We start from the raw sequence: 23,704 nt of genomic DNA, 5'->3' as shown, positions 1-23,704 counted from the left end.
TCTTCAAGGCATACTCGTCTGTATATAATAGGAGCTCTTTTTGGTACATTGAGAAGGATATTTTGATGTTATTGATTTATTTACTATTTTCTCTTCTAGGTGCATGACTTAACTTATTATTAGCTAGAACTGGTGTTAGTGAACTAAAAATCGTAGCATAGTAATAGTGAAGTGGTGGATAATCATGCCAAAACGCAAGGGTGATAATACCGAGTCAGCCTCACTGCAGAAACGTCCACCTGTAAATTGTATTTTACATGTGAGTGGTATTGAGCATCTAGATTATACGCCGCTCAGTAAAGTAAGGGGCTCCGCCACTGACAAGCTGGCTCAGCTACATGACATTTGCGACAAAAGACACATTGAACCTCTTGACTCACCCTATCGCATGGATGATGTCTGTAATCACATTCCGGAGAGTCTTGCTGGTGCAGATTTATATAGAAACAATTGGATATCATCGAGGCTGCTACCAAAACTTTACTGAAAATCAATATCGTTTGAAATGTAGTGCAGGAACTAATGAATCGTCAACATCACAATCCTCTCGTAACCGTAAATTACAATTATCAACTGTCATGCGACTGTTCCCTCCAGAATGTATCTTTTGTGAAAGACTGGAAATGAAAGTGTCTGGAAAGACTGAGAGATGCATCAAATTCCCAGCATTCAAGGACAAAGACGGAGCATTTAAGGAGCCTAATTGGAAACAGATTGAGCCTCGGGCACTAGAACTAGGACTACTTCGTCTACATAGCATGGTGCAAGGTGAGGACCTGTTTGCAAGAGAGGCGAATTTCCACTATTCCTGTCGCGATTCTTTCAACACGAAGTACACAACTTACCTGCGTGATGAAGCGAAAGCGACAATTGAAACAGAGCAGGGTCGTAAAGCTGCTGCACATCTGCTGGCATTCACTGTTGTCCTTGATTTCATTCAAGACCGAGTTGCTGGGCAGAAGGAGGTTATGTTACTTACATCGCTGAGTCTTCTGTACAATCATACAAGAGTTTGAAAGAAGTGGCTTCCCCAATCCAGAGTACAGAAGTGACAAGATGAAGGTCCGACTTGAGAACCATGATATTCATGACTCGATCACCTTTGCCAAGTTTTATCCGGGTGACAAAGGCTATATCACCTACAACCTGGTCTACGGCGCCATCATCTCTGTAGCAGACGCGGTGACTTATTCATATAAGCTGGGGTTCAAAGATAAGTATAAGGATGTGGCCATGTTTCTTCTACCAAACTACCAAAGCACATGCTGCACTAGTATCGGGCACCTCTATGGAACTCACCACTATATCTTCAGTAAGCTGGGTCACTGTGAGACATGTAACTTCGCCTTAGGAACTAGAGACAGTGATGGCCAAGGCTCTTGATAAGGTTTCCACATAATACTCCGCAGATCATTACCAGCAAGGGAAACGACGTGTTTCATCTTGTATGGGACAATCTAAACAAAACAATGACGAATATCCATGGCTAGAATGTTGTGAACAGCACTGGTGTGATAATTATACAAGATGTGAAACCCGGGTTTGATACCACTAACCAGGATCGAACTCTCCCTCTCTACGCGCTCCCTGTTCACATCTGTGGAAGCTATTAGGAGAAGCAACCTGTCCCAGGGTTTGGTGGCTGATCTCATTACCAGTGGCTGCCTACGTAGTGTATTGACAGGGAAGGCATATGCAAAAGCACTGTTCTGCCTCTAAACAGTCGGTGAAGCCGGTGAAGCGCTTGTTAATTGAGCGATTCATTGAGGAGGAGACGTTGAGGTCACCAACCCCAAGACCTTGCTGAATCTTGTACAGACATGTACTCTTCGTGAGACCCTCGACCTCGCTTTACAGGACCCCTCCACTTTTACCATGCTTGTGAAGTATGTCACATATGAAGACAAGGACATACTCCTGACCCACTTGGATGGTGAAGGGGTGATGGATAGGGGTGAAATAGTCGATAGTTGACTTTCTTTGGGGTTTCACAACGGTAGCTGAGAGGAAGCCACCAAACCCTGGGACAGGCTGCTTCTCCCTACTGCTTCCCGTGTAAATGACCAGACACGATATTCTTTGAGATGCATGTTGAGTACATTTCGCTATTTATCATGGGCGGAGTGAACACGGTTCCCTCAGGAAATTTGGGCCCGACTTGACTACAGATATGAACAGAAGCCATGGTCTCGGGTATATCTACGCTCGTAGAGAGGGAGAGTCCGATCCTGGTTAGTAATGGTATCAAACCCGGGTTTCACATCTTGTATCATTATCCCACCAGTGCTGTTCACCACGTTTGGCCCATGAATATTTGTCATTGTTTTGTTTAGATTCTCCCATTCGAGATGAAACACATCCTTTCCCTCGCCGGTAATTATCTGCGGAGTAAGGGATGTGGAAACCTCATCAAGATCCTTGGCCAGCACTGTCTCAAGTTCCAAGGCGAAGTTATGTCTCAGTGTCACAGTTATATCCAGCTTACTGAGAATAGTGGCGAGTTGTTTGCTTCTGTAGAGGTGCCGGATGATAGTGCAGAGCAGTATGTGCTTTGGTAGTTTCAGTCACCGCGTCTGCGACAGAGATGCTGCCGCTATAGACCAGGTTGTTGGTGATATACCCTTTGTCACCTAGATGAAATTTGGCATAGGCGATCGAGTCATGGATAATGTGGTTCTCAAGTAGGACCTTCAGCTTCTCATTCGCCTCTATTGCAAAGAGGTCCTCACCTAGCACCATGCTATCTAGACGATGTAATCCTAGTTCTAGTGCCCGAGGCTCAATCTGTTTCCTTAAATGCTCCGTATTTGTCCTTGAATACTGGGAATTTGATGCGTCTCTCAGTCTTTCCAGACACTTTAATTTCTAAAAAAACTAAACTCTAAAAAGATACATTCTGGAGGGAACAGTCGCATGACAGTTGATAATTGTAATTTACGGTTACGAGAGGATTGTGATGTTGAAGATTCATTAGTTCCTGCACTACATTTCAAACGATATTGATTTTCAGTAAAGGTTTGGTAGCAGCCTCGATGATATCCAATTGTTTCTATATAAATCTGCACCAGCAAGACTCTCCGGAATGTGATTACAGACATCATCAATGCTATAGGGCGAGTCAAGAGGTTCAATGTGTCTTTTGTCGCAAATGTCATGTAGCTGAGCCAGCTTGTCAGTGGCGGAGCCCCTTACTTTACTGAGCGACGTATAATCTAGATGCTCAATACCACTCACATGTAAAATACAATTTACAGGTGGACGTTTCTGCAGTGAGTCTGACTCGGTACCTTTATCACCCTTGCGTTTTGGCATGATTATCCACCACTTTACTATTACTATGCTACGATTTTTTAGTTCACTAACACCAGTTCTAGCTAATAATAAGTTAAGTCATGCACCTAGAAGAGAAAATAGTAAATAAATCAATAACATCAAAATATCCTTCTCAATGTACCAAAAAGAGCTCCTATTATACAGACGAGTATGCCTTGAAGATACTATTTTTAGTAATATTTTACATTTTAATGTATCCAACATGTTTAAATCATGAAAATAACCCTTTTAATTGATTGCTCATGTCCACATTATCCCGAAAAATGGGGTCATTTGTCTTCCTCTGATGTCTAGTTCAAAAGTTATGTCAATTTCATTGAATTTTGTCAGAATCCAAGATGGCCGCCAAATGAACGGCATGGGACATAATATTTTGCATTTTAATGTATCCAACATGTTTAAATCATGAAAATAAACCTTTTAACTGATTGCTCATGTCCACATTATCCCGAAAAATGGGGTCATTTGTCTTCCTATGATGTCTAGTTCAAAAGTTATGTCAATTTAATTGAATTTTGTCGGAATCCAAGATGGCCGCCAAATGAACCCCATGGGACAATATTAAATTTTGGGAACATCAAAATTCATTTACTAGACACCTTTAGGATTACGAAAATGTAAGTTAGAAAAAAAAAGCACTCGGTGCATGGGAACCCCCTCTGGTGACTACACTATATATGAAGAATAATGGGGAGAATATGTCCTCTCCATCCTGTTTCAAAGCCAGACCTTGTTGCAAACTACAAAACACTCAATATGTTCGATGTGAATTCAAATATAATACCAAAGCATAAATTTATTAAGGATACTTTGCTGAAGCCATAAAATACGCCTGAATGCACTATATTTATTGTTGTGATGTAAACATCGCATAAAAAGGCCACACTTGTTTGAGTGATCAAAATTCTTAACTGTCATTTTCATTTTGTTTTTCAGAATTTCTGTCTCTCTAGAACAACTCCAACATAAATAACAGTTTAGTGATTTACAAAGTTATTCACCGTGATTATGACCTGGACAACAGGGTGATTACCAAAGTTAACTCCTTTTAGCAAGTTTACCCAGCCAAGGACCAGAGTTGCACTAAAAGTCCATAGGAGTCGACTTTCTTAAACAAACACATGAATAGGCCTACACATGAATAGGCCTGGCCTACGGTCCCGGCCTACGGTATTGTTTTAGCGTTGACTCCAATGGACACAAATGCAACTTTTAAAACTTCACTGATATGTGATGGTATTGGTTAAAATGCACATACCATTTTAGGGGAAACTTATCTTGTGGATCCTATATCTTGAAAATGTAGTCACTATATAATGTCTACTGATGCGATAATACCAGCTTTAACATTAGGTGCCACTACGTTAACATAACTGATCACAACTTGAGGTACAGAGGTGACCAGACTGCCATTATAGCTAGTGCCAGTATATGACACAGAAGGGTCAATGAGCTTTACCTCATTTGTAGACAACCAGGAAAAAAACACCTTGTGTAGTGTTTAGTTCCCAGGAAGGCAATTTTGCCTGAGGAAATATGTGGTCAAATGTTAACTGCTCACAAAAAGATTTATTACCGTTCATTAGGTTGAGAGAGGGGGTGACACATTATCAATTCTGTTATGGCAGTGAAACCTAATGATTATGAATTTGTCAAAATAATGATGATGTTCATTTGTATGTGGATATTATTATTCTGTGTATGAACAAAGTGGTGATATGTATCAAATTTTGGATAGAGCATGTGAAACTTAAATATTGCAAAATCAAACTTTTGATGGTGTGCACTGGATTACCTTTCAAAGTCAAAAACATACTACTGAATCTTTCCCTTTTGGCAAACCAATTCCACCAGTTGGTCAACTGAATCTGACTCGAATGATGAACAAAAAATTCCAAGTTCAAAGATCTTTGGATGAATCCCATGATGTATTGTGCAAACATTCACGTGATTATCGACATCAGAACCCAGAGGTTGATTCAATGTAATCCCAGCATGCAGTATGATATTATGTGCAATGTGATAAAGGAGCCATTTCAACACCATTTCACATTCAAATTTATGTACAAAATAAGAACCAGTAGTTTTGATGGAATATTCATCGAGACTTTTATGTTTTGAATTGATAATTGGGTACGGGTAATGTTTGTGGATACATTGCTACCAAGAAAGTTAAAAAGTCGTGTGTTTTTAAAACAATTTTAGATCTTTTAAATGCTTGGGAAAAGAAGGTGGAACCAGCAAAGTTTTTTTGCACATGCATGCATGCAGACCCATAGCTTATCTTGTTGTATAACAACCTTGACCATGCACAGCAGGAGCCCAGCATGATATTTTCTGAAAATAACCATGTGTTTCTCAAACATGCTGTCAGTGGCTGCAATGTATTCTGGGCTTACATTTAAACAACCTCTGATCAGAACCACCCAAATCACGATTGTATCACGATTGAACTATGACAAATCGTGAGGAGAAAGATAGATGATTTGTTGGCATATGGCTTGATTGAACCTTCAAAATCCAGTTTTGCAGCTCCTGCTCTTTTGGTAAAAAGAAAGCTCCTGATAACGCTGTGCAATGTCGCTTTGTGACTGATTTTGGTGCTAAAACATGTAAAATAAAATTGTTGAAGGTTTCACACAGATTGCCCCGCATAGCCGACTCTTTAGTTGCGTTAACTTGAAATTCATTATTTTACCACTTTGGTAAGTAAGAAACCACTTTGGATTTAGCTAGCAAGTTTTGTCAAGTAATGCCAATGGATTGGTGAAACCTTCAAAGATTCTGACATTTTGATTTTTTAACGATCAGTTTTGGGATGACGGGAATATTAAACAATGTAATTGGGATTAAATGAGCATAACAATTGATAGGGTATTGTAATTTTGTCTTCATCATGGTCAAGAGAGAATTTATTTATTTATACATGTATTATATTTCAATATTTCGTGTTATGCATGTTTGTGGTTGTGAAGGTAATGATAACTAACACATAAATGTAAAATAAATGTATAAGATTATATAATGAGCGGTACTTGAAAGGCTTTTGAAATGGTAGTGAATATGTTGATGGTTGAAAGATGATTTTTTTCGTCGCTAAAGGATTTGATATTGTATAACTGTTATAGGAAAGAAAGTGTAAGTGTTTGTGTAAAATGTTAATAGATTGGAAATATGATAAATTTGTCATGAAATAATATGTATCAAATAACTGTTATTTTTTAGTAATATTTTTTATCTGTTCAAGGACTTTTGGATGACTCTGATGATGTATTGTGCACTCATTCATGTGATTATGGAAGATCAATTCTTGTAAAGCACTAAATTTAACTAACGACATCAGAAACACTCGATTGTATCACGATTGAACTCAGACAAATTATCGTGAGGAAAAAGATAGACGATTTGTTCGCATATGATTTGATTGAACCTTCAAAATCCAGTTTTGCAGCTCCCGCTCTTTTGGAAAAAAGAAAGCTCCTGAAAACGCTGTGCAGTATCGCTTTGTGATTGATTTGGTGCTAAAAAATGTAAAATGTTAGTTTTTGTTGAAGGTTTCACAGCGATTGTCCCTTATAGCCGACTCTTTAGTTGCGTTAACTTGAAATTTATTATTTTACCACTTTGGATTTAGCTAGTGAGTTTTGTCAAGTAATGCTAATGGATTGGTGAAACCTTCATAAATTCTGTGACATTTTGATTTTTTAACGATCAGTTTTGGGATGATGGGAATATCAATTTGAAAGTTTAAATGTATGCACAATAAGCTATGCCCATGAGAAACAAATAAACAAGGTAATTGGGATTAAAAGAGCACACCAATTGCTAGGGTATTGTAATGTTGTCTTCATCATGGTCCAGTGAACTTTTGCGTAGTACAATAAACAATTTGATAAACAATTTTATTTATACATGTTTGTGGTTGTGAAGGTGATGGTAACTAACACATACATGTAGTAGAATAAAATGTATAAGATTATATAATTGATGGTACTTTAAAGGAATTTGTAATGGTAGTGAATATGTTGATGGTTGAAAGATACATATTTTTCGTCGCTAAAGGATTTGATATTGTAATTGTTATAGGAAAGAAAGTGTAAGTGTTTTTGTAAAATGTTAAGGGGTGGGGTATGAAGTTTGGACAGTATTTATTGTGGGACATTAGATCACATCAGACATATCGAATTGCATTCTGAATACGAAGAATGTCATTCTGATATCAAATAATTATGATTTTTTGAAATTCGCAATGTAATACGCATTTTATGGCAAATCATTAAAAATTGATAGGTCTGATGTGCTCTCATATCCCACAAAAAATACTGTCGAAACGCTTAAAACGCTCATTCCAGATCCCTTAATAGATTGGAAATATGATAAAATTGTCATGAAATAATATGTATCAACTAACTGTTATTTTTTAGTAATATTTTTTATCTGTTCAAGGACTTTTGGATGACTCTGATGATGTATTGTGCAATCATTCACGTGATTATGGAAGATTCGAAATGGTTTTGTTGAAGGTTTCACACAGATTGCCCTTATAGATGACCCTTTAATTAGTTGCGTTAACTTGAAATTCATATTTGAGCACTTTGGATTTAGCTAGTGAGTTTGGGTTTAGCTAGTGAAACCTTCAAACATTCTGACATTTTGATTTTTTAACGATCAGTTTTGGGATGATGGGAATATTACTTTGAAAGTTTAAATTTATGCACAAGAAGCTATTCCCATGAGAAACAAATAAACAAGGTAATTGGAATTAAATGAGCATAACAATTGAGAGGGTATTGTAATGTTGTCTTCATCATGATCCAGAGAGCTGTTGTGTAGTACAATTTATTTATTTATACGTATTAAATGTCAATGTTTCATGTTGTACATGTATGTGGATTTAAGGTGATGGTAACTAACACATACATGTAGAATAAATGTCTAAGATTATATAAATGAATGGTACTTGAAAGAAATTGGAAATGGTAGTGAATATGTTGATGGTTTTAAGATACATTGTTTCCGTCGCTAAAGGATTTGATATTGTTTAACTTTTGTAGGAAGGAAAATGTAAGGGTTGTTTATATAAAATGTTAATAGATTATCATAGAATAATATGTATCAACTAACTAATATTTTTCAGTAATATTTATTATCTGTTCCAACTCCAGTGACACCTCATGCATATTTTTCTAAGAAGGATTGGGTCAATGTTCACTGCAGGGCAGGGGCGTAGCCAGCTTTCTTGGTCAGGGGGGGCAAAATAAAATGTTGGGGGCACAGACGAAAAAAATTGCAGTTGCATCATAAAATACATAGAGACTGTATGTCTTCGAGCTTCCCGAAAAGGGCCTTATTGGGATGATGTGCGCGCGTAGCGCGACAAAAATGGTATTTTACACTATTTTCGCCCATTATCCGGCTAAAAAGGGCTTTATTGTTACAATGTGCGCGCGTAGCGTGGAAAAATTTTGTATTTTACACTATTTTGGCCCTGAATTTTGCTAGAAAAGGGCTCCTTGCCCTTTTCTTTTCCTTTGCCCTCCTGATTTTCTCTCTCATTTTTTGTCAGAGGGGCACTTTTTCTTTCATTTTTTGTCAGGGGGGGCACTCTGCCCCACCTGCCCCCCCGCTGGCTACGCTACTGCTGCAGGGGTATGACAACTAGCACTACAGCCAAAGGTCCAGGGAAATTTGAGGTGTCAGTGGTGCTCGAATAGATAATTGTAGACAACCAGGAAAAAATAATAGCACGCTTTCGCACACAATGAATTTAAACACGGCTAGTTGCATATAGCCCAATGTATTTAATGTTAATGACTAGGACATCATCTTGAAGGACGGAGAGTTATGTAACAGTGCAGAATGTTGGTTGGGATAATGTTCTTTTCTAAGACAATTCTTGTTCAGCAATTCTTGTCTTGTTCAGAAAGCGTTAATTTCCGATTTTTTCCGACCATTTACATGTGGTCAAAACTAGTTTCCTTGCCTTGTTCCCGGGCCTTGTTTCACAAAGGAAATTCGCGTATCAATAAAGAGGGTGCGAGATCTCAGCCAATCAGAGCACGAGCTTTAGTGGCATGAGATTCAGATTTGGGGAGTGTGATAGTGTGTGTCAAATCTCTCTCTTGATCATCAGACATGCTACGAGCAGCTTGCTCTAACTGGTTGTTACATTTTTGTATAATTTTATTCCGGAGTATTTGTATTTTATATGTTTTCTGTATTTGTAAGGAGAGAAGTAAAGAAATAAACTATGACTGAATGAACATAGTATTTCTAGACCATCTTTATTTGACTAAATCCTGTAAGCCTAACCGCACGCCCATGTTGTACGTTATCGGTGCCCCAGTAGGTACCGGTAGCTCTTTACATAGTACCATCTCTTTTTGCATAGTGGTATTCGCTGGCGAAGTGACGTAGTTAATCGGATTAACTACCATAGCAATAGATAAATACAATTTTGACTATATCGCCCCGCACTACAACGTTCATGCGGTACCGATGCATTGAACCATATATGTCAAAGAAAAGCTGATCACTCGCACCTGTAAGATTGAAATGAGCGGTATTATATTCAATCTATGTTTGCTGACATACACAGGTGATTAATGCAATCTGCTTGTAGTGCAGGGCGATCTATTCAAAAATTGTATTCACCTATTGCTATGGTAGTTAATGCGATTATGACGTCACTTTGCAAGCGTATTGTTTTTATTGAAATGTTAAACGACAGCACTATGCAAATAATCCTTAACATGTTCGACATCAATATAGAAGGACTCATCGGTACTGCTTGTACTCACGGTAAATTGTGCTAATGATACTATTATTTTAGGTTTAACTACAAATAATTGATTATACTGTCTACCATCAACAGCTTGATGAGTTTACCAAATATCGTGATGCCAATTACCTGGAATTAAAATGTTTCCAAAACTAAGGAAATGATAATTGATTTCAGGACGTCTAGTTCAAGTACAAACCCTATCTATAGTCGTGAAGGGTAGTAATGTGGAGCGTTTGTCCTCAAATAAATATATCGGTACTATGATTAATGAGAAACTAATAACTGGCATACATATGTATATTATTTGATCAAAAGACTTAACTACAGAATGTATTGTCCCAGAAAACTGAATTATCTTTTATGATTCCGTTATTGAACGTGCCTGGAGATAGTATTGCAAAAGGGGAGAGAGAAAAATATTGAAAACTGGAAGACCATAGGTGTGTCGCGGTGTGGGACTTCGAAGCTGCCTATGCTGATCTGTTGAGGACGAAGCTGAGTTCGCGAGAGTGAACCTCAAAACGTATCTTGACCAGTGGCGTAGCCGGGGCAATGGTGAGACACCTCGTCCTTGTGGGTCTTCTCTGTCGATACCTCATCATGCCCTTTATAGCGGTTCCTGTTGCCTATAACAGGAAGCAGTCAGATGTGATGAGTTGCCAGTCTGAAGAAACCACTAGTGTAGTGGTGAAACGTTACTAAAATGTGAGTTTAACATCTTCATTTGTCTTGGATTTGCATAAAACGAACAATGTTAACAGTTAAATCTAACAATCCAAATGAAGAAAGGTCATCGACAGAGAAGCTGACAAGACCACTAGGGGGCTGAAAGAAGCCATCTGGATACGCCGAAAAGGAAAAGACACTTTAAACAAGGACGAGGGGGCCTACTCACTCAACAACATCTTTGACCAACTCATCACGCCCTCTATAGCAGTTCCTGTTGATTATAAAAGGAAGCAGTCAGATGTGATGAGTTGCCAGTCTGAATAAACCACTAGTGTAGTGGTGAAGCGTCACTAAAATGTGAGTTTTTACATCTTCATTTTTCTTGGATTTGCATAAAAACGAACAATTTTAGTTACCCAATACATTTCGGCACTAAGCATCCAATTTTATCATTATTATGTTTTGGATCCAATCATTTTATACACTGGGATTCATCAAAAAATAATGGTTGCAATAAATCATTTAATCAAAACTAAAACTTTAACCAATTTGTAACAAACATACAGCCCCAATCCGTACCTACATACAGCCAACTGGAAAGGCTATAGTCTCCTTTTTTCATGCGAGTCAAAAATGTCAATAGGTCAAGTAAAAATAATCTAAAAATGTGGAGCTTCGACAGTGAACCTCAATAACGTGTCTTTACATTAATGAAATACAGTAAGAACTTCATTTTTATTGGCGTTACGTAGTGTCTCTATTAAGGTGTGTTATGCGCCTTATAATATTTAAATACGATGAGCCGTGTTTAATAGGTTCCGATCATCGTGGAAATTCAACGGCGAGTAAAAACAGCAATGAGCTAATTCCGTTGTCAAAGTATCAGTGTTCTGCATTTATGACAATTATATATTATGCGCGTTAAAAGATAGAAAGACCAAGTTTCTTTAAAAAAACTGTTTTTAGCAAGAAAGCAGGTTTAGGCATATCGATAAAAAAATGATCGAGTGGTTTCTCGTGGGTTTTTTTTGGCGAGAAACCAAGTTTCTCTTTTATTGTACCAAATACTTGCCATAATGACTGAGCCATCTCTGTTAACATGTCGACAACCACCTGACTCCAACACAGAAATATGGAAATATAGCACCGTGCAGTGCGCAGCGATAACATCGGATTTCATTCATCGAAATGTTTTTTATTGAAAAGATTCATTTCATTGAGGGGGTAAATACTTCATTGTAAGCTACGTGAAATGAAACGTGGCCAATGGACAATTAAATTAGACTGGTTATGTTTTGGAAAAATCGCGTTCCCAGCGGTAAGTTTGCGTAAAAGTTGGCAACCAGCTTATTTTTGTTAATTGAGTATGCTAAACTCGATTCTGCTGTCTGCCAAGCAATATTTTGAGACCTTGGCCCTCAAAAAGACCCCCAAATGTCCCATAGGATCGCATAGGTGGCAAACATTAATTTTATTCCAATAACACTTTCAAACATGTTAAATTATGCGTCTGGCCCCATGATCAAACTTTCTTAAAAGTTGAGGCAAATTGTTTTCCTAGCTAAGAGGTTTCAGAAAAAGAATAGTTTGCACTATCTGCGCTGTCTAATATCACGTTACGCAGCAAAGAGTCAAAAGGTATGTAGCGTTCCATAGGATTCATTTTTTCACCTCTGTATAACATACAAATTGACCTTGGACCTGTTGAGCCTCATAACTTGGTTACTATAAATTATGTTCTGACCCTTAGATCCAGACGAATAATTTGACATGATTTTTAGTGAACTTGGAGCATTTATATGAACATGTAGGGTGTTTGGAGTCTTTTTTAGGATAACCAATGTAGCTTGGCAGACAAAATATTTGAATTCAGCATGCACGAATTAACCAAATTATTTTGGTTGCCAGCTTTTACGCGAACTTGCCGCTTGATGCTCTGCATTTTCAAAATTGTGTTTCTGCCACAATGACAATGATATTGACTTGGGAATAGAATCGATGAATCTGTTGAAGTGCATGAAGATTGTGTTTCCACAGCTTCTTCGCTTCATCGGCTCTCCGAATGCCTCAAATCCATAAAGAACTGGATGAACAACAATTAGCTCAAACTTAGAGATGACAAGACAGAGTTTATGGTTATAACATCACCTCACCTCAAACACCACATATCATCTATTTCTTTGCTTGTTGAGGACGTTACAATATCTCCTAGTGATAGTGTTCGTAATATTTGTGTAATCTTTGACTCACAAATGTCCATGTCTTTACATGTAAAATCTCTCTGCGCCAACTTAAAATTCCAACTTCGCAATATTTCGTAGGTTTCCGGACTATTACACCTGCCATCCCGTCACGCGTGTTATTATTCTCTCCAGGCTGGATTATTGTATTGGACTCCTTCTTGGATCAACTAAAACAGACATCCAGAAATTACAAGGATCCAGAACTGGGTCGCGAAAGTTATTTGCCAAGCGATGAAACGAGATCATGCCACGCCTTATTTACACAACTACATTCGCTGCCCGATGAGAATAGAATTACCTTCATGATCTTGGTGCTAGTGTTCAAATGCCTCAATGGGATAACACCGGACTACTTATTGAATGTCTTTCTCTTCACATTCCAACCCCGTCAAGGTCTCCGTTCAGCAGCAGACAAAACTCGCCTCTCTGAACACAACTCAACAAAGACATTAGTATCTTTTGAAAAAAGGACATTCTCATACACAGCTTCGCGCATCTGGAACAGTCTACCTGTCATCATCAGAGAGTCTACCACATTACCTACCTGTTTTAAGTAATCATTGAAAAATCTGATTGCTGTTAAAAATATGACCAGTTCATTGATGATTTTGGGTCTACGCTTCTGGAAAATCCAAAACGTTTTTGGTCATTTTTTAGATCTAAAACCAGATCAAAATCCTTGCCCCAGGTCATCAGTGATACCAATGGTGTAACTGCTTCCACTGCTAAAGAAAATGCTACTCTCTTTAATAGTTATTTCTTTTCTGTATTTACCAAACCAAAGAATGATCTGAACTTTCCAAATATTCCCATCTTTGAACATGAATCATTGGGCAATTTTGAACTTCAAAATGATGATGTACTTGATATTCTGAAAAATTTGAATGTTTCCAAAGCATCAGGCCCGGACGGTATATCACCACGTGTCCTAAAGGAATGTGCATATCAAATTGTATCTCCCTTATGCCATATTTTTAACTTGTCTCTGAGTGAAGGTAAATTACCTCAGGAATGGCTTGAAGCCAATGTAATACCGGTTTATAAAAGGCCGACAAACAACAGGTTGGAAATTACAGGCCAGTATCTTTACTTTGTATATGTGGGAAGATCATGGAGAGAGCGATTGTCAATTTGGTTTTTCCTCATATAAAAGAGAGGCTCTATCATCTTCAACATGGCTTTATAAAAGGGCGTCCCACTGTCACTCAGCTGCTTGAAGTTTTTCTTGAAGTCAGTACAGCCTTGGACAACGCTGGGCAGGTCGATATGGTTTATCTTGATTTTTCCAAAGCGTTCGACAGTGTTAGTCATAAATTACTCTTATACAAACTCCGGTCTTTTGGTTTTCATTCTGGTCTACTTAATTGGTTTCAAGCTTATCTTACAAATCGACGCCAACGTGTTGTTGTTGATGGTTTCCAATCTGATTGGCTTCCAGTGGTTTCCGGGGTTCCACAGGGCTCTATCCTTGGGCCCCTTCTTTTTGTTTTATACATAAACGACCTGCCCAGTGTTGCCCAACATTCTAAGATTGCTTTATTTGCCGACGATGCTAAGTGTTTTATTAATGTAAAAAACCCTTCAGATTGTGAGCAGCTTCAGTCAGCAGCGCTATATAAGCATTTTGTATGTATCGGGGGGGGGTGGGGGGTGTGTGTGTGTGTGGGGGGTGGAGGGGTGTATGTATATATTCGTATACTAATATAAGTGAGGACATTATTATATACTACATCGGCCTTGATGGGTTTTTTTAGTTGATACTGGGCCCCCAGTATCTATAACAATGTTGGGTTATATAAAGGACATATGAAGGGTATAAAACGTTTTCATAATATTCAAAACCATTAACCTACAGCAAATATTCTAACATAATGTTATTTAAGTATTGACAAAATATTTGGCACAAAATGTTTGCAAGAAGTATTTTACAATAACATTTTGAAAACACTTTTAAAAATATTGTTGTAGTGTATGTTCATACAAAACGTTTTAAAACGTTTCCATGACCTTTATATAACCCGACATTTAACGATATTAAAACGTTTTTATCTCAACCAAAACCCAAAGTATAACATGTTTATAACGTTTTAAAAACATTTTTGTGTTTGCTGGGTATATACAAGGTTATTAACAAACTGTTCGTCTTATTTCCACGTCAAGATGCATCCATTGCTTAAAATAGGACGTACCTACGAATTACCCTTAAACATGATCTAGTCGAAATCGGGCAAATTTCACTAACATTTGTGTGTCCATCGATGTTTTCTTCTCATATAAAACATGTTTCATTTTGTTTTGAGGTCTCAAGGCATGTCAGGGAGCTCAAATAGGCCTAAACTATTTATCCTGAGTAAGCAGTTGGACAACCACATCTTGAAAACATTTCATGGCCATTTTCCAAAGCTACAATATGATGCTTACTAAACTTTTGGCTTCACTTCTCCGATATACCAAATCTGTTTTCATTAAATAACTTTTATTTTGTAGCCTAGATTTAGGAGTATAATTATGGATAGTTTCAATTTCCTGGCACGTGTGATGATGGAGGTAGAATCTTTTTGAATGACCCTCGTATATCAACTGGCTAGAATTATAGTTTTGTTAATTTAGCATTTGTTGTTTATTTTGCTCGGAGCAATTATTACTGCATCACCACCGATGCTTTGGACCTCAACTTTCTGGTCCAAAATTGATTACTAGTTTTCTACTTACTTGTTTTCCTTACTCATTACTAAGTCATACTGTTTTGCAAATTTTAATAAATTGAACTCATCAAATGTCTCTCACGTTATAGTTAAACTCTTCCACGTTGAACGGGATACTGTACTTTCACTTCGGAGACTCAGTAAATTAAACCTATAATGTACGGTCTTGTGATATCAAATTAGATTTTTTATTTTCAAACTTTTTTTTGCATATTTGTAATGTTTACACATATCCCAAGTTGCACCTAAATGGAATCGGCCAATTTTGTTGTCCGTGTAGATTAACTGAGCAGAAAAAAGCACAGTGATATGGGCCAAAATAGAGAGTAAAATTGCAGAACTGACACAAAATATGCTCGACCCCTCCTAAATTTTGATGCTTCCGCCGCCACTGTTTACCAACAAAAAGAAACCAAAACTAACATTGCGTGTGTGCATAAGGAAGCACATTTGTTTTGATGAATCTACTTCCTCAGAAATTTGATTTCTATTCTTATCATCATGAATATATGTGATGTGTTTAATGTTTAATCCAATCATAACTTTTAAATACGCGTACGCAAACACAATTTTGAAAAAAAAGTATAATGACCACATCTCGTGACGTAGCTAAGAGTACGCTTTACAATGACCGCGTTGCGTATTTGGACATCGCATGATTGCGTGATAGTATCATTGGTTACTAGTGGTATTTCCTTAATCGGTTATTCGATTTTTTATAGAGAAAACAAAAGATTAAAAAGAAAATGTGACGTAAAGTGAATTAAAAAAGATAAAAGTTACGGTTGTGAATGAATAACCGTCATGACGGTTATAAATGAATAACCGTCACTGGGAATGAATAACCATCAACCGGAATCTCTGCGACCCTCGAGATATTCTTCGGTTCCAAAGCACGTTTGGATATTTCACAATACCCTCAGCAAAACTGATGCGCAGTCATTAACCTATAAATATCACAGCCGATCGTTATAATACTGATATTCGTTTCTAGCTAGTTTTGGTTTCTCTTTTGTTTAGTCACAGTTCAACTGAGTTTGGGAGTCATTTTCTTCCTCTTTCTTTCTTTCTTTCTTTCTTTCTTTCTTTCTTTCTTTCTTTCTTTCTTTCTTTCTTTCTTTCTTTCTTTCTTTCTTTCTTTCTTTCTTTCTTTCTTTCTTTCTTTCTTTCTTTCTTTCTTTCTTTCTTTCTTTCTTTCTTTCTTTCTTTCTTTCTTTCTTTCTTTCTTTCTTTCTTTGATTACATTACACGGTTGAGTGCATAACATCATAATAACTGTTTAGTCCAAAACCTCAAGTGTTCCTCATAATATTTTTCAAATTTATGCCATTAAAAGAAAGAGCACACATATGTTGACCATATACTAGCCTCATTGGAATGAGCAATGTCCAATTTTCTTTACGGTTGTAAATTCACTGATCCCCTCCAATCAGCATATAAAGCTATGCATAGCACGGAGAGTGCACTGATCAAAGTCAACAAAGACATTACTTCTGATATTGATTCTAAGAAGGTTGTTTTACTGGTTCTTTTAGATATGTGCGCGGCATTTGATACTGTCGATCGTACAATCTTGATACACCGCCTTAATAAGCGTTTTGGAGTTTGTGGTGTGGCATTAGAGTGGTGCCATTCCTATTTGCAAGGATGGGCAAGTCAAGTCAACATAGGTGGCCATCTGATCCCGTTGTTGTTGAATTTGGAGTTCCTCAAGGATCGGTGCTTGGTCCTTTTACCATCTATACTGTCACGGAGGTATAAGTGTGTTAGTATTATAGACCTGAAGGGGAAGTCCTCTTTTGGTCTATACGCTAGCGCGCTCGCCTCTTAAACCCATGGTCGTGGGTTCGAGTCCCGGCAGGACCGGAAGTGGCTCGAGGAGGCGCAGGATATTTCCGTGAGGGGTTCGTGACAAAAATGGTGGCAGCGGTGGTCCCTGGTGTTTCTTAACACCAGGGGGATCACCCATCGGAAAGGGTTAGGCGTTCACAAAAATGGCTGGCCGAGTATGCCTTGTATCAAGGACGACCAGTCTGGCCGAGTATGCCTTGTATCAAGGACGGCCAGTTTAAACAGAGGAAGTAAGGCGCGAGGACGCGCCTTACGAGGGGGGGAGCATGTCACGGAGGTATAAGTGTGTTAGTGTTATAGACCTGAAGGGGAAGTCCTCTTTTGGTCTATACGCTAGCGCGCTCGCCTCTTAAACCCAGGGTCGTGGATTCGAGTCCCGGCATGACCGGAAGTGGCTCGAGGAGGCGCAGGATATTTCCGTGAGGGGTTCGTGAATATGGTATTCACTACCACTTGTATGCTGATGATACCCAGTTATATACGTCTTTCGATCCTCGTATCCCTGGTGAACTCGATTTAACTCTTGCCAATCTAACATCATGCATTGATGAAATTCGATCTTGGATGGCCTCCAACTACCTCAAATTGAATGATTCCAAAACAGAATTCCTCGTTGCCGGCTCAGTCTACAGCCTCAAACTTCTTCCACAGCTTACTCTCACCATAGGTACATCCAAGATGCATACCATCTCAAGAAATCCGCAATCTTGGCGTATTTTATAACCAGACAATGACATTCACTGATCACATAAACCACCTCCGCCAAACTATCAATTTTCAGATCAAGAATCTGTGGCGCATCCGTAATTTCTTCGACTGTGACACCTGTCACCATGTTGCACGAGCCTTTAACATCAAGGCTTGACTACTATAAAGCTCTCTTCACTCATCTATCTGCCACAGACATCTGTCGACTTCAGCGTCTCCACAATACTGCCGCAAGAGCCATCTTTGCTGTCGGTCGGATAGTTGACGCTGCCTCACTGCTGGTCAAATTACACTGGCTCCCCATCTCCAACCGCATTACTTTCAAGCTTCTGCTCTATGTTTACAAATATATGCATACTCTCGCTCCAATGTACTTATCTGACTGTTTCACTCAATATGTTCCCGGCCGACCTCTCAGATCATCGGGTGATACCACTCGCTTGGCAGTTCCCAAGTATCACTGCCTTTGGTGTAATGCAATTTCACATCATTGCTGCCCAAACCTGGAATGAACTCCCCATTGCAATCAGATCTGCTGACTGTTGAAATCATATTTATTCTGATGTATTTTGTATTATATATTATGTTTTTATGATATATGTACACGTAATGATACTTTTGTGTATAGCGTTCTAAATGCAGTGTATTATTATTAATTATGATTTTGCTAAAGAGCGCTTTAGCAAATTGATATGTTCCAAAACTTCTCCCTCAATGTATATATTTTTCTCAATATGGTTTTGTCCACTGTGGCATGACATGTCTGAATTCTGCACACTACATGTACACACACATAAGCTATTGTTTAGTTAGTGGTTGCCAAACTAAGAATGTGATGCTATTATTCAGAAGCTTCCAGTGTTATAATAATGCATGGTGAAATGTGATATAAAATTGGATCGGTTGAGCCCATATTTATTGGTCGAGCTATGAGTTTTAAAATATTGGACGAGACGTAGTCGAGACCAATATTTTACAACTCATAGCACGGTGGCTCAGTGGGCACGGTGGCTCAGTGGTTACGGCCTTGGACTCATAATCTGAGAGCTTGCTCGACGTGCGTGGGTTCGATTCCCTGTCCCACCACCGTGTTGCGCCCTTGGGCAAGGCGCTTTGCCTCGCTTGCCTCACCCCACCCAGGTGCAATGGGAAGCTGTTAGGGGTAGTCACAGTCACAGTCGTTGTACTGATGGACCCTGCGCCACTTGTAGGCTGCAAACGTGGTTCCGACATATTCTAATGACGGCGGAATAAATGTAAAGCGCTTAGAGGCTGTTTACGGCATAAAGCGCTATATAAATGTCTACATTTATTTATTTTATTTATAGCGAGACCAATAAATATTGGGCGTAAAGCATCCAATTTTATCATTATTATGTTTTGGATCCAATATTATCAAAACTTGGATCCATCAAAATATAATAATGTACTGATCTGGACATTGGTGTACACCATTTAATGTGAAAATTGTAGCGCTTTTCCATTTGGTAGGCAAGCTATAGTTTTTTTAAAGGTTCGAAATAAATTGTGATTTCAATTGTAAAATATCACATTACGATTGCCTTTATGCTCTACACACCCAAATGTCTTAAGTGAATCGTAGCTGCATCCTTTTGCTCTCATTGTAATAATGAAAATGTTTTTTTAATTACCACCTCACCTATGGTAAGACCGACCATCAAACATCAGTGTAGGGTGGGTGTGTGTGTGTGGGGGGGGCTTGGTAAAGCCCACCATGGGGTTCTATTGTAAAATACAAGATGTTCATATTACGCTTATACAATTATTTTAAAGGATGTAGACTATAAACAGTTACTTTCATATTTAGCAGAACACCCGAATAGCATCGCGTGTTCGTGAAATTATTTTAGCCGAAAATCAATTTTTGTTTAATTTTCACATAGCCAGAATTTCCAATTTCGCGCTCAATTCTCCAGAATGATGTCATAGCCGAATTATGTGGTAAATGTTTGTACTCTACTTTGGTATCAATTGATGGAGACGACCTATCTAGCTTATATTGGTAGAGAATATGATATTGTTTATAACTTTTAATATAGAAATATAGGTGTGTTGCAACAACTCCCTCGCCGTTATTAGCGTTATAAAAATTTGCGTCATTATCACGAGGGTTAGGTCAAAACAAAAAAAGGTAGAGAATATAACATTTAATTTTTAATATGGAAATATAGGTTTAACTTTTAATATAGAAATATTGTGTTGCAACAACTCCCTCGCCTTTATTAGCGTTTAAAAAAAATTGCGTCACGATCACGAGGGTTAGGCCAAAAGAAAAAAAAAAGCAAATAAAAAGGTCAGGGCGACATTTTACATTCAAAGGCTTATTTTTATATCGCCGATTAAATAAGAGCAGAGGAACGTTCAAGAAATGGCGTCTTTACCAGGTATCTTTATATTTTTTTATGAATAATACGCTACTCATAACTTGTAAAGGATCATAATCTGATAATCTTGATTTTACCTTCTTTCATTTTTATTCTTATATGGTGCTAACCAAGGTGTATTTCAGTATCACTGGATATCAGTGCTTGGTAGTGCAAGTGTTCTGGTGCCAAAATATTAACGAATGAAATGACACTCATCTCATTTACTTTCTTTGAGCAGTGTTTCATAGAATACTTTGATCGAGATACAGCGAGGTGCACTGTACCGGGGCACTGTATATCTTTATTGTTCGCGAGATTTTTTGGCCAAACAATTTTTTTGTTACGTTGCGCGTTGTTTTTTGTGATTTTCTCCAAAAATGAGCATTTTAGCCCAAATTGGACCTCACAGACGAACTCATCAAGTCATTTCCATTCTAAAAATGTATACTTTTAGACCAATAATTTAGCAGTTATGAAGCCCGAAAGTTTCCATAATTCCAGGGTTAAGACCAACCTTAAATGGTATTGCTTAGAAACATATCGACCGTCTCTAAAAATTACAAAATAAATGTGCTAAATGAGCCCAAATCCACCCATGCCACTCCACTTCTAAATGACCTCCATTGGCAGCGCATTAGCGAACGTGTAAAGTTTAAAACCCTCTTGCATGTATACAAGTCCCTGAATGGACTCTGTCCCCAATACATCAGTGATTGTCTTGTGGTGAAGAAACCGCGCCCTGATTCTGTTACCACCTGTTCTTGTCTTGGTCCGGATCTCTTGATCCCAAAGACACATAGAGTGTTGAGTGTTTCCCTTGTTAAGACTTAGCCTACTTATTTGCCTAATTTTCTTTTGTTACGTATATTGAATTGGCTATTCCTATGCTGCTTTTATGTTTGTATTATGTGCTCTGCGCTTTGAATCCTCCGGTAAAGGCACATTATAAATGTCGGGTATTTATTTATTTAATGAATATCCACTCGTATATTTATTTATTTATTTATTTATTTATTTATTTATTTATTTATTTATTTATTCATTTATTTATTTATTTAGTTAGTTAGTTAGTTAGTTAGTTAGTTAGTTAGTTAGTTAGTTAGTTAGTTAGTTAGTTCGTCGTCCGTATTCCATAGTGGCGTATAGTGGGGCGCCGCGAATAAACAACTTTTCGAGAAAATCGGGTTTGAAGAAATGCCAATTTAAAATCGAGTTGTGTAAATCAGACAGTTATTATATTTTGTAAATGATGTGAAATTTCTGTAGTAAACTAAATAGATTTTATTGTTATATATTTTTCAAAAGAAATAAATACATACTATTGCTGGCAAACTGACAATAAAACTATACGTCACTATGGAAAACGAACAAAACGCAATACCCTAACCTTACGTTAACCGTACGCCACCTCGGTCGCCGTGTAATCCCTATGGCGTTACTTTTCGTCGTTCGTATTCCATAGTGGCGTATAGGTCCGATACGCGTACGCCACTATGACATACGATGTTTTTCATTTTGCCGATATTTCATAATTATAAAATGTGTATAAAAAGTGGCGTATGGTCGATACGCCACTATGGAATACAAAAATGTCACTTTGTAACTATACGCCACATTTAAGTAATTAATTACTAATTAATTAGCTAATTATGACTGATGAGACTTAGAAAAATGAAAGAGAACATCATTAAAAACATATGTGCCAATTTTCAAAAAATGACCAAAAATCACTATACGCCACTATGGAATACAGCCGACGAGTTAGTTAGTTAGTTAGTTAGTTAGTTAGTTAGTTAGTTAGTTAGTTAGTTAGTTAGTTAGTTAGTTAGTTAGTTAGTTAGTTAGTTAGTTAGTTAGTTAGTTAGTTATCCCGGCCCCAACTCAACACAAAAGTTCAACCATGAGAGTTACCAAATTGCGCAGAAAAGGGGTTATTTTTTCACCAGTAGCAAGGACTGCGAAATCGCCACTATGGAATACAAAAATGTCACTTTGTAACTATACGCCACATTTAAGTAATTAATTACTAATTAATTAGCTAATTATGACTGATGAGACTTAGAAAAATGAAAGAGAACATCATTAAAAACATATGTGCCAATTTTCAAAAAAATGACCAAAAATCACTATACGCCACTATGGAATACAGCCGACGAGTTAGTTAGTTAGTTAGTTAGTTAGTTAGTTAGTTAAGTTAGTTAGTTAGTTAGTTAGTTAGTTAGTTAGTTAGTTAGTTAGTTAGTTAGTTAGTTAGTTAGTTAGTTAGTTAGTTAGTTAGTTAGTTAGTTAGTTAGTTAGTTAGTTAGTTAGTTAGTTAGTTAGTTAGTTAGTTATCCCGGCCCCCAACTCAACACTAAAGTTGACAACCATGAGAGTTACCAAATTGCGCAGAAAAGGGGTTATTTTTTCACCAGTAGCAAGGACTGCGAAATTGGCAAAATAGTGGGTATTTAATTTGTACTGTCTGTGAAATTTGACAGTGAAATCAGCAAAATAGGGGTATTTAATTTGCACTGTCCGCGAAATTTGGATAAAAGGGGTACTTGAGAAAATCCAGAAATTTTATGTCAATATTTAGTGTCATTGATAAGGGGTGTTTGAAATTCTAATCATTGAAAAGGGGTGTTTGAAATTCTGGTCATTAAAGACTACCAAAAAGGGATTGTTTTTGGCCAAACTTTGTCCTCGAATTTGCATGAAAAAAGGGGTAAATTTGATGAAAAATCATTGCAAAGGGGGCCTTGGAAAGATTTGGTAACTCTCATGGTTGTCAACTTTTGTGTTGAGTTTGGGGGCCAGGTTATTTATTTATTTATTTATTTATTTATTTATTTATTTATTTATTTATTTATTTATTTATTTATTTATTTATTTATTTATTTATTTATTTATTTATTTATTTATTTATTTATTTATTTATTTATTTAAAGGGCATCAAAGTTGGTGGATGTGATCACAATAAGCGCACAACATTATTTATTTCGATTATTTATTCCACACACAAAACAAATTACCTGCATTCCA

Source organism: Amphiura filiformis, chromosome 14 (assembly GCF_039555335.1).
Source record: "Amphiura filiformis chromosome 14, Afil_fr2py, whole genome shotgun sequence".
NCBI lineage: Eukaryota > Metazoa > Echinodermata > Ophiuroidea > Amphilepidida > Amphiuridae > Amphiura > Amphiura filiformis.
Note: the sequence above shows the minus strand (reverse complement) of the source record.